General features: G+C 35.5%; 1 protein-coding gene across 1 annotated transcript in view; it reads right to left on the reverse strand.

The window, feature by feature from the left end:
* LOC121731213 overlaps positions 1 to 8,337 on the reverse strand; it is a 223,829-nt gene extending 215,492 nt beyond the window's left edge. The window contains exon 1 of the mRNA XM_042120568.1: positions 8,249 to 8,337. The gene's annotated coding sequence lies outside the window, so the exon portion shown is untranslated. The remainder of the gene's footprint in view (positions 1 to 8,248) is intronic.
* Positions 8,338 to 13,396: the final 5,059 nt, after the last annotated feature.

Genomic DNA, 13,396 nt, shown 5'->3' on the forward strand with positions numbered 1-13,396 from the left:
CCGCGTTAAAAATTGCGAGAAGCATGGAAAAATTACTCCAGTAGTTCCCTTTCAAATAATTTCCTCCGTTTTTTTTTTTCAAATCGGACCAGTAGTTCCTGAGATAAACGCGTTCAAATAAATTTCAAATAATTTCCCCCCGTTTTTTCCAAATTTCAAGTTCAAACTCTTCCGCTTTATAATATTAATAAGTATAGATGACGCCTGCATCTTTGTTGCGCCAAAATACTTTTATCCTTAACCTTTCATTTTCCCGGTATAAAAATATCCTATGTCCTTTCTCGGGACTCATAGTATTTCCGTATCTAATTCCAGCAAAATCGGTTCATCGATTTAAACGTGAAGACTGAAGAGGTAAGAGACACTTTCGCATTAATGATATTATAATAAGGACTACCTTATAAAAAAACATTATCATCGCACCTGGAATGTTATAAGCTGGTCGTTTGTGGGCACTTTTTAACAAAAGCGTGAGCCGAGCGAGTCGTTATAGCAAGTGAGTCAAGTGGTCAAGTGCACTCGTACGCATACTGGCACAACTCATATTGTCGAGTACTGGCGCAGATACGGGTGTGGAAAAACGAGTGGACTGCCTAATAGTATACAAATTTATATATAACGAGCTTCTGCCCGCGGCTTCGTTTGCGTTAAGAAGTATTATACAAACTTTCATCCCCTATTTTAACCCCTTGGAGGTAGAATTGATCAAAATCCTATCTTAGCGGATGCCTACGTCATATCATCTACTTGCATGCCAAATTTCAGCCCGATCAGTCCAGTGGTTGGGCTATGCGTTGATAGATCACCATGTTAGTCAGTCACCTTTGAGTTTTATATATATAGAAGATAGAAGATTCAGCTGTTCCATGCAAAAACGCCTTAGCGCCACTTTTGTAAGGAACGGACAATTTTTTATGCTTAAGCTTGACTGCATACTAAAACTTTCCGATTCCCATTAGTGTATTCACTCCTAGAAGTTTGGATAGTAATCGAAAAAACACATTGTATACTAGCTTAACTAAACATAAGTTTCTTAAGTCAGGCCCGTCGTTAATGCCAAAGTATGACTAAACTTAGCAAGCAATTTCAAAAACGTCTCTAGTTCAGATAAGTAAAAACTTTTAATTTTACTCAAAAACATGATTTCTCGAGTCCAACTTTTAAATAGGATTATTAAGCAAACAGAAAAACTTCCGGACATTTTCTAAGGCAGTTTAAAATATATTTACTTAAAGTAGAAATAACTTTGTCAATTCCATAAAAATGTTAAAGAACTAGTTTCTTTTGGTATTTTCAATTAAGGAAGGTCTTGGAATATTTTTTATTGGTGTCGCACTGCAAACTTAATGATATAGTCGTTGTATGGATTTGTATAATAGCGCTTATACTGCCGAACAGATTAATAAAGGAATGTAGATCTGAAAAATCATGTAGGGTTCCTGGGATTATAAGCTAATTTTGAAGCAATGATGTTGCAGTTAACAATTTACTTAACTTATACTCGTATTTTACTGGCTCTTTGTTTTTTAGTAATCTATACATTTATACATCTATACATATAAATAAAATTGGAGTGTTTGTTTGTAATATTGAAAGAACCGTTTTTTACTAATTGCATATGAATGTATATAGGGTACAGACACCAAAACATTTAACACCAAAAATTGTAAAAAAAAATGTTTTTTTTTTACAATTTTTGTCTGTATGTCTGTCTGTCTGTTTGTTCCGGCTAATCTCTGAAATGGCCGGAGCGATTTTGACGGGACTTTTTTAGGCACATAGCTGATGTAGTAAGGAATAACTTAGGCTACTTTTTAAACGACTTCCGAAAAGGAGGAGGATATATTTCACTTTTTCTATAAAAGAACCTTTAAAAAGGGATTTTTTTCTCTTTTTAATATCTTTGTTATCACATTTTGCTGACGCGGACGAAGTCTTGGGCAACAGCTAGTTTGATAAATAATTATAAATAGTTAGCTGTAAGTTTTCCAAAGACAATAAATACAAAGAAACTAGACCAAAGTCAGTCCACGCAACGATGCTGAACAGATAGACACAGGCAGACAGATGCATCAAACCTTTTTTTCTTTGGTGGTTTTTAAGGAAGAGTCATGCTGATGATATTGGAATAATTTTTTTTTGTATTATAAGCCCTCAATCTGTCGTGTAGATAAGACAGTGTGTCCTATCTGGATCTCGCGTCTATTGTCGTGTCGAGACTCGAGAGGCACTCCGAGTTATGATGTGATAAACTTTTTGTTATGTTTATTTCGTGCATCGATTATATCAAGAGTTTTCTGCAGATCCTCCGGTTAAGGGCTCCTATACAAAACTGCGAATTCTCATGTCATTTTTAGTATGAATCTTGTTGCAGATTTTTGTGATGAGATACGAATTCGCAGTAAGAGGTATCTATTTTTCAACTACTGTGAATCCAAAAGGAGGGGAAAGAAATAAAAAAAATCTTATTAATATTATAAATGCGAAAGTGTGTCTGTCCGTCTGTCTGTTACCTCTTCACGCTCTTACCATTAAACCGATTTCTGAAATTAAGTTCCTAAGTGTGAATATTATTTATATGTGGATTTTTATTTTTTATTTAATTTTATTATCTGATCTGACAACATATAAAGGCATAAAAATTAGATGCCGGCCCATTCTCTAACCTACTCGAAAAGCATACAAAATCCCAACAAAACCGCTTCGGGACTGGATAAATTTTGTTACAAAAAAACGCGGAACTCCCTGCTAAACTCGAACTCATCCATGTAATTCTATCCTTTTTTGCCTAATCAATATAATATCATAAGCCCCAAATATTTGTAGTTGATTGTAAAACAGCTTTAAATATAGAATTATAAAAACGTACTTATAGATGACGCCCGCAACACTGTTGCGCCAAAGTACGGTTGCGGGAACCAAATTTTGTCCGGGATGAAAAGTATCCTATGGTATCCCGGGACTCAAAATATCTCTATACCAAATTTGAGCAAAATCAGTTAAGTGGTTTAGACATGAAAAGATAACAGACTGACACACAAACACACTTATAATATTAGTATGGATATAGATGTACAGCTTAATTGTAGCACAGTTGAAGTTTTCAGGCAAGTCAAAGGCGGTGTCTAATTGGAGTGCGGGCTGATTACACTTCCATCCCAAGATATGGTTTAGTGTAATTGCATAAATTCCAATTTGTAGCTAATCTCCTACAACTTAGTAACGGCGCTACGTAATCGACTTTCTTATGCTACGAATATTTTAAGGTTCCAGCAATTGTGGACCCACATTTTCTTATTCTCATTATAATAAAAACGTTCAAGATGAAAATACTTAACTTTGTAAAACAATAAAATGTCAATTCCATATAATATTTTGATCGATGATTCTATAAAGTAGCGATAAACAAAACGTCTCGGTAAAGGAATTTGTCTACTTTAAAGCCATTATTCTTAGTTTCGGACTCACGGCTTAAAAAGGAGGATGGGCATAGCTAGCGTACACCTACGTAGCTCTCATGTTTACATAACAATAGGGAATATAACTTAAAAGTCGGAGAAGAGGGCGCTATTAACACAAACAGTAAATAATCTGACACGTTGCACACGTCTATCAGGATGTTGACAAAAATGTTGACAAACGTCAAGCAAAACTTTTTGTTTACTGCCTATGCTGATGCTGTCTCTAGAGTAAAAACATTGCAGTAATAATTAAATGTATATCCTATCACGTAAGTGTGTATATTATATACATCATGACATAATATATAACCTCAAAATGACGTACAGGGGCATCGTTCTCAGCGCATTTCTTTTTTTTAGTACTGTTTCGTATTCATTGACGCGTGGGGTTAATAAAGATTAATCAAAAGCTAGTCAAGAATACATCACACCTTCCCCGAATGCTGTTGCTTACTTAGGCCAGGTGACATCGCATGATTAATCGTGTAGTTCTGGCCGCTGGGGGGGGTGAAACCTGGCCCCGGGGGTGAAAATAAATCCATCAATCTTTGCCTCTTATGTATTTAGCTCTGCTTGTTTTGAGTATGTCAAATCTTTGCTAACATTGTTGATGATTCAGGTGGAAGAGTATTTTTGTTTCCGTTTAAGTAATTAGTACCCGATAAAAAAAATACAGTGTAGTTTAGTATTAGTGTTAGTTTTAGTATAAGTAATTGTATGTACGTTAGTCTATAAGGTATTTATAATATGGGCCAAGATGCCTGAATTAAATAAATAAATAAATAAATATTTACTGGCACTACATAGTACAAAGCAGAGTCGCTTCCCAATTTATGTTTCTAGATAAATCACTTGCATATTTTTAAAGATTTAAGCATGCTTGGATCTTTAAGACTATGCCCACTGATTTATCTTTATTAATAAAAAATAATTTTAAAAATGTTGTCTTAAAACTTAGGAACAGTTGTACTATCAGAGAAGTTGATTCCTTTGGGGATGGGGGACCTACATAGTTTGGTCGCGTTACGTCGAACCCTGCAGCCGACAGATCACAATTAACAAATCGACATGATCCGACCAAATGACGTTGGTCTATCAACTGCCTAGGAATCAATTACCTTAATGGTACCAATTTGCTCAATATCAGTCTTGAAATATAAGTATTTGTAGAAGTCCAGGGAAGGGTTATACTGTAGGAAAAATTGGGAGTTAAGTGATACGAAGTTTCAATTAACTTCTGAATTTACTTAGTTTATAATGAGGAGAACAAGAAGTAATAAAATCAAACAAAACGCAATTTTCGTACTAATGTTTAAGGGATTAAAAATATTTAAAGGTTGTCGTTATTTTCGGCCTTTATTTTATTCAGTGTAATATTTTAACAAAATATTTACAGACATGATGGCGTGACGGAGCATTTCGATATTTTTATACAATAAATTGTTCGGTTGATCCGGCTTTGCACGTTTAAAATACGACTGAAAATATACAACAAACTGAGCTTAGTCTGAAGTCTGCACTCTAAAGTGATTAAATAGAGAGGTTAGTTAGTATTCGTAGTTTGTGACATAAACAGCTTATGCGATCGATCGTTTCAATCCATCGTAAATTAATTGGTTACTTTTATAAGCTTTTTAAAAAACCGGTTAGTTATTATTATTAAATCAATATTATATCTTTGACTCATGATGATTAATTTATTACCTATTCTATTTATAGCCGCGACATTTTAGGAATTGACATCATCGATTATTATATATTTTAATACTATGGGCTTTCCCACGCGATAATATCACTAACGTACTCCTATAACTAAGCGAAATAGAAAATATTTCACATGCCAAAGTAGCAACAATAATTATGTACTTAATTAAGAAAATAGATATTTAAAAAAAATACTGATATTAGAGAAGTAAGCAAGAATATGCGATGGCTGAATATTCTAAAAGCTGAAAAAAGGTATTTGTATGAAAGTAATGTTACCTCCGGTACAAGAATATTAGATAACGTTACGATTACGCTGCCAAATATTCCTGCTAGGACCACACATCGCTGCACGCCATCTTACAGTAGTGCTAAAATCTCGTAGCACTTCTATAATCTAGTTGCATTTCTGCAATCTCGTAGCACTTCTACAATCTCGTAGCACTGCTACAATCTTGTAGCACTGCTACAATCTTGTAGCACTGCTACAATCTTGTAGCACTGCTACAATCTCGTAGCACTTCTACTATCTCGTAGCATTACTACAATCTCATTGCACTGCTACAATCTCGTAGCACTGCTACAATCTCGTAGCACTGCTACAATCTTGTAGCACTGCTACAATCTTGTAGCACTGCTTCAATCTCGTAGCACTGCTTCAATCTCGTAGCACTTCTACTATCTCGTAGCATTACTACAATCTCATTGCACTGCTACAATCTCGTAGCACTGCTACAATCTTGTAGCACTGCTACAATCTCGTAGCACTTCTACTATCTCGTAGCATTACTACAATCTCATTGCACTGCTACAATCTCGTAGCACTGCTACAATCTCGTAGCACTGCTACAATCTTGTAGCACTGCTACAATCTTGTAGCACTGCTTCAATCTCGTAGCACTGCTTCAATCTCGTAGCACTTCTACTATCTCGTAGCATTACTACAATCTCATTGCACTGCTACAATCTCGTAGCAGTGCTACAATCTCTTAGCACTGCTACAATCTCTTAGCACTGCTACAATCTCATTGCACTGCTACAATCTTGTAGCACTGCTTCAATCTTGTAGCACTGCTACAATCTCGTAGCACTTCTACTATCTCGTAGCATTACTACAATCTCATTGCACTGCTACAATCTCGTAGCAGTGCTACAATCTCTTAGCACTGCTACAATCTCGTAGCACTGCTACGATCTTTTGGCAAAATTTAATCAAAATCGGCTCATAAGTTTCAACGCAAACAATGAAACCATTACTCATACCCGTAACAAGTACACAACGGAACCAGATTGATGTGGTAAGCACGCTCTAAGCCAATACACGCAAACTTTCAAATAACTTAAAGCCATCCACATGAGGCTCAACGGAATTAACCATGAGCTAAATTTACGTAAACTGCTGCATAAAATTAGGGTCAGCAAGATTTAAGTTCGGTAAGATACATTGCTGAGAAGCAATTGCGTTTTGTGGTCTCGGTTTTCATTTGCATTTTGGTTTTCGACCGACAACCACTAATATTTTCATCAATATTGAAGTAAAAAATGTTACTAAATACTTCAATGTATTAAGAATATTGCCTTTTGACTTGCAACGTACTTTTTCTCGCAATCCAAAATAGCCCACATTATAGTTAACTATCCATACATATACAAGGTGTAACAATAACAAAAATTAAGGTGTGTATATTGTGTCTCTTATAAAGAGTTCACTGTTAAAGTAACAGCACTGCGAGACCAAATAATTATTTTAAGAATTGTATGAGCAATGCGCCCCAGCGCGATGAGTTGTTCCGTCAAAAAATATTTTTTCCAAAAGTTAAAAAGTAGCTTTTTCAGCAAAATCAAATCAAAATAATTTATTCATGTAGGTCACACAGTAACACTTATAAACGTCAAATAAATAGTTGATACATTTACAGCATTATTAAGATTAAACTTCCTAAAGTTATTACAAAATTCCATTTTATCCAATTTCCATTTAATACACAATATTATATTATAGTTGTCATAATTTAACTTTTATTTAGGTTCTAATACATTTATTTAATAATGTTTGTTTAATTTATTGCAATAATAATAAAATGTCAAAATAAATAATATTATGTCAAATAATAATTTATGTCAAATATAAAGTATCAAATATGTTAATTTAATATGATTATGTCAATTTATGATATATAATATTATTATTATGTTTATGTATTCATTTATAATTTGACTAATTATTTATTTTATTACATATAGAAAAGCATAAAATTGTTATGAAATATCATATTCATAGTGAAATCTGAAGGGAACATACACACCCTAAAATATTATTACTTTGTTGTATTACACCTTGTATATAGCAGGAGTTAATATAAAAAATCAAACAGTCCATCTACACGATAACATGGTAAACATTTGACATAAAACGTATTTTATATTATACTAGATGACGCCCGCAACTCCGTTGCGCCAAAATTAGTTTATCGCGTGGGAACCGTACATTTTTCCAAAATAAAAAGTATCCTATGTCCTTTCCCGGGACTCAAAGTATCTCTGTACCAAATTTCAGCCCAATCGGTTCAGCTGTTTAGGCATGAAGAGGTAACAGACAGACAGACACACTTTCACATTTATAATATTAGTATGGATTATTTATACAAAGTATGTCTGTTTGACCTAACGCTTAAATCGCTAAACTGACTATGAATAAACTTCGCATGTAGATAAATATACACAAATAAGAGTAGTTCCCGCGCAATACGATTATCTTTGTGCCTGTAACATTGAAGTTATAGGCAAGATTAACAAGGACGTAATTGAATGAGAAAATACTAAGGGGCTGTTTTACCACTTCCTGGAGTTAGTCAAACAGTCCCTAAGTAAATAAAAGCAGATACCTAAATATTTAAACAATATTTTTTTTATGTAACAACGCTTACGCAACACACATTTGTGTTAAACTTTCAATTTCTAACAATTTTGAATCCTCAAAGTTTTATCTACCCACATTTGCGCGTCGATGAAAACTTATCCTGAACTTAACTCTAAAATTAAACAAAACACACCCTTATTCACTAAGCAATAAAGACCCTTACCATATCGCACAAACACTTCACTCCACTAAACACTAGAACTGTCACTACGTAATGTTGGAGTCCGCACAGAAAGTCCGTCCGCCCCCGTGGGCAGTCACAGGCAAACTGAAGCGAGCTCGACGCGGCGCGCGCATCGCCGCTAATTTATACACATTTATCAAGATAATTCCACAAATTGAACTAAATAATTACATTACGGCACCACTGTTCGATCCTCAGCCATCTTAGATTAAATTAATATCAACAACGGCTAGATTTACTGAGATACGACGCGATAAAAACGATGAAGCTTCAACGGTTTCAGTCTCTGATTAGGTTTGTTTAGTACGTTAAAATTTAAATAACAGATAATATATTATGTGCATAAACAGAGAGACTATTTATTTCTGTGAATTATAATAATTATTAAAGAATAGACTAATCAAGCCGAGGCCAAAATACCTGTCGGCACTTGCACTGCCAAATAATGGTTATTGGTTTGTTTGAAGAGTAAAGTTTTGAATCTGTTCAGTCAGGAATTATATTTTTGGTTATTACGTGGTTTGAATAAGAGTGTTTTGCATCAATACTTATGAATACCCTAGCACACACATACACACATCAGAATTAGATACATTCCCAATATAAACAAAGTGCCGCTCGGATTGTTGACTGCTATAGAGTTTCAAACAGGCTGGACCCCTTAGAATTACACCGAGATGTAGCTTCACTGCATTCTATATTGGTTGTATCACGGGGAGTGCTCTAATGAATTGTTCGGATTTCGGAATCGGGTTGACTTTATATATTATATAATAAGTATATTTTCGCGTAGAGCGATGGCCAAAGGTAGTATTTTCATCACCTGGATATACTTCCACCGAAAAACGCAATTTTTCGCGTAAATTTCTGCCACACACTGTAAAACTCTAAAACGACCTGCGGTACCTGCTCCTTTGGCATGGCCACAGCAGAAATGCGAAAGAATAGAAACACTGTAATAAAGTGGCATTTTATTTGATATTTTGTCGGTCACGGTCGGTTAAGATCGGAACGGTACCTTCGGGTACCTTTATCTCCATAGTGTTTCTATACTTTCGCATCGCTACTGTGGCCATGCTAAAGATGCTGGTGGCAAATAGAATATCAAATACCCTCATTATAACACTGTCATTTAAGTAAGAGACCAAAATGTTCTATTAAGCTCCGGAGAAGAAAAGTGAATGTAATGAGTCATAATAAATAATCATTAGGTGGCCCATACACGGGACAATTATCGTAACGATTTATCTCCTCGATGTTAAAATCGAACGACAAATTGTACGTATGTAGCAATATCGCAAATGATTTTACGTTCAAAAGGACGATTTTCTTGACGATCGATCGAAACGACAGATTGTCCCGTGTATGGGCACCTTTACGAGATGTCATGTCTAGCACTTACGGTTTCAGTAAGTCTATGACGTATGTACCAATTATCATAATTAAATTACCTACTGCTAGACATAAACATGACTGTAATAATTGGGATTAATGACTATAAAAAATCTTTTATATAAAAATACTTTTAAATCTTTAAGGTAGGTAGGTAAGCAGTTTTTAAGTTAATTAAGGTAGGTAAGTAACACTTTGACTGACTGATGATAACACATCTACATATAAATAAAAATTACTGTGTTAAAGCACAAATCAATAGGCGTGATAGTTTTTCCGTAAAGTGTACCACAAAATGTTCCGGTTGTGGGATGAACGTGGGCTATAACTAATTGTTTTTTTCTTTTCTTTTAATGACATAAAGGGGGCAAACGAGCAAACGGGTCACCTGATGGAAAGCAACTTCCGTCGCCCATGGACACTCGCAGCATCAGAAGAGCTGCAAGTGCGTTGCCGGCCTTTTAAGAGGGAACAGGGTAATAGGGGAGGGTAAGGAAGGAAAGGGAAGGGAAAAGGGGAGGGTAGAGAAGGGAAGGGAATAGGGGAGCGTAGGAAAGGGAATAGGGGAGGGTAGGGAAGAGAATAGGGTAGGGGATTGGGCCTCCGGTAAACTCACTCACTCGGCGAAACACAGTGCAAGCGCAGTTTCACGCCGGTTTTCTGTGAGAACGTGGTATTTCTCCGGTCGAGCCGGCCCATTCGTGCCGAAGCATGGCTCTCCCACGTATGAATGTGATGTGATCTATGTTGTGAATTAATGTATTAACTATTTGACTTTTATTATTATACAATATACTGGATGACGCCCGCTATTCCGTTACGCCTAATTTCATGTTTCGCGCGGGAACCGTACATTTTGCCAAGATAAAAAAGTATCCTAGATTATTTCCCGGGACTCAAAGTATCTCTTTAAAAAAATTCAACAAAAAATCGTTTGAGTGGCTTGGGTCATGAGTGTAAACAGGTTACAGTCTACAGATAGACATACTTTCACATTAATAATATATTATCAGACATACAGTTTCACGCAGACAAAGTCACAAACAAAAGTTATTAAAAATAGCGCGTTAAAACTAAAAGGAAAATCTACGGCTTAACGTCAATGCACAGCGAAAGATTTTGCCGTGGAAAGCTTTATTAGTTCGTTTGCGAAAAGGGATTGTATTTTTGACATCAAACCAAACAAATCATACTACGAATAAAACTTTTCTCGTTGTTTTCACTACAAAGGTCTGTTTACGTTACGACGCGACGCCATACCTTTTTTAAATGTGCCATTCAAAATTGAACTTTATTTAGTGCAAATTAAACTGACACACAAACCGCTTGATTGTCGGGCAGCGTATTCCGGATTTGAATGGGTCATTTAAAAATGCATTACATTGATTGGCTGCAAGAAAACAAAGCATCGAGCTTGACTTGTGGCATGTCGTGTGCAGTAAAGTACAGTAAAAAAGTACACCAGCATTTTTTTTATAACAGTGGTACTATGGGCTTTTCGGCCGTCTTTATCCTTTTGTATGAACAAGATAATATTATACCAAACGCGACACGTTTGGTATAATATTATCTTGTTCATATCAATGTTTCGTGAAAAAAAATCGTGTGGCACTCGGAGACTATCACGGTAAAGCTGTTGCATAGCAATTATTATCAACTTATAACCACCACTGTGCTGGTCGGAGTGGCCAGTGGTGTGTTAGGTTTATTTTCGTTACGGAATTACTTGATTTGGTTGCCGCGCTCAAATCTCAAATTGCGCGATAAAAGCTACACAGAGCTTAAAACCCATGAATCTTACAGCACCCTAAAGAAATTAACTAACAAAAATATTAACCCTTTTTTACACTAAGGGCCTGTTCCACAACTTAACTTGACAGATAGAGTATGGAGCATCTGTCCAATAAGTTGTGATAGCCTATCCGGCACTTTATCAGAAAGTGTTGAAACAGGCCCTAAGACTTGCTTACACAAGTTTAGGTGCTATCAGGTGTACATCTACAACGGACGTAATGTTCCAGTGCTAATATTCCGTGATTTTAGTTTGTCGATGCTAATACGCCAATCCGTTTAGCGACATGACCTTTATTCCAACGACATAAGGATCATAGTCCTTAAAATAACAGAGCATGTGCTGGATTTGATCAGGTGAAATCAGTTGACGCAACAACCACATTAGGGATACACGACTGCCGTGTACAATGTGTTGTTAAAACTGTATCTACGAATTATCATGAGCTTACTAGATTTGACTAGCAGCTTCGACTGCGTAAAATTGTGTTCTTGGGATGAAAAAATACGTGTGACTCTAGGGGACTGCCGCAGTAGCAAATCATTTTTTATCAACTTATGAAAATATAATTCGCATACTAGATGTATGCGAATTATATTTTCGCATACATCTAGTATGCGAATTACGGCACGGTGTTTGTGTGCGTCGCACGCACACAAACACCGTGCCGAAATCTGCCGAACTGAAACGATGATGCACGACATTTAACGCCGCCCCGCTGTGCTGGTTGGAAAGGGAGTGTTAGGTTTATTTTCGTTACGGAATTTCGTGTTTCGGTCGCCCCCTCAAAGCCTGCAATAAAATCTATGCAATAGTTTAAATAACTCCATAATAAACATACCAGGGACAAAAAACACACAGAGTTAATAAGAAGGTAAAAGAGTTAACAATAACGTCATATAACGCAGAGATTTTGGTCCCTATTAATTTTTCTTTTGGGTAGTATTTTATGAAACTAAAATTGGTCTACATTACATATTGGAATATCATTTTACAGTACCTCCATTTTAATATTTATGTAATTACATAGCCTGTTTTTTATCTAATTACATCAAAATTGTATTCTGATATGAATTGATTTGATTTCTATAAAGTTAAACAGGAACAGAATATATTGAAGAAACGAAACTGCATTCAAAGTGTATGAACATACTAAAATTACTCTGATTTTATGCATACTTCCATACTAATATTATAAATGTAAAAGGGTGTCTGTCTGTCCGTCTGGCTGTCTGGTCTGTTATCTCTTCACGCCCAAACCGCTGAACCGATTTTGCTGAAATTCGGTATGGAGATACTTTTAGCCCTGGGAAAGGACATAGTCTACTTTTTATCCTGGAAAAAGGTACGGTTCCCGCGCAATAAACGTTTTTTGGGGCAACGGCGTTGCGGGCGTCATCTAGTTCTTACATAAAAGAAGTTATGTTTAATAGAAAACAGAATAAATCGAAGAAACTAAACCGCATTTATATAAAATCAGAGTACCTACTATAAAATGTTTGTTGCTTAGTTAAATCTACCAACACAATTTATTCGAACGTACTAAGTAATGCAAAAGAATAAAGATTTAATGAAATTATCCGCTAAATTTTAATGACTATAATTGAAATCAAAGGGATCGTTGAAAGAAGTGCGATGAAAAATTATTAGACCGCAACTTGAGTTCTCTTTAACATCGGGAAAACAGCGCGAAATCGATTTAACGAGGAAAATAATTGGGGAAATTATGTATGAGTTATCATGAATTGAATAAGTAATAAGAATAACAGCTTTTAATATATTTTAGATGTCATATTTTGTGGTTTCCTAACAAAGATTTCAAAACTCAACATATTCTGCCCCATACCACTCTGAGACGAATATTTAACTGTAATTAAATGAAGATTTTGACATAAGCCCCCATACATTATCTGTCAAATTCTTTATTCAATTACTAGACCTGG

Source organism: Aricia agestis, chromosome 10 (genome assembly GCF_905147365.1).
Source record: "Aricia agestis chromosome 10, ilAriAges1.1, whole genome shotgun sequence".
Lineage (NCBI taxonomy): Eukaryota > Metazoa > Arthropoda > Insecta > Lepidoptera > Lycaenidae > Aricia > Aricia agestis.